The following is a 258-nucleotide window of genomic DNA, read 5'->3' on the forward strand; positions in this document are numbered from 1 at the left end:
CATTTATAATTTTAATAAATTTAGCTTGCTATCACCCTTGCAAATCACCAGTTGTGTTTGGATAAAGGATTTCATTCAAGCAAGGAAGGGAATAGGAACACATTATTGTCGTAAATCTTATTGTTTTCAATCATTGTGATCATCATTGTCATCCTCATTATTATTGCATTATTTATATGGTCACTGCAAAACACACAGGGTTAACTAAATACTACTTATATATCTATTTATCTCTTTTTATATCTCTAATCCTTATTT

The sequence above is a fragment of the Penaeus monodon genome, chromosome 33 (assembly GCF_015228065.2).
Source record: "Penaeus monodon isolate SGIC_2016 chromosome 33, NSTDA_Pmon_1, whole genome shotgun sequence".
Lineage (NCBI taxonomy): Eukaryota > Metazoa > Arthropoda > Malacostraca > Decapoda > Penaeidae > Penaeus > Penaeus monodon.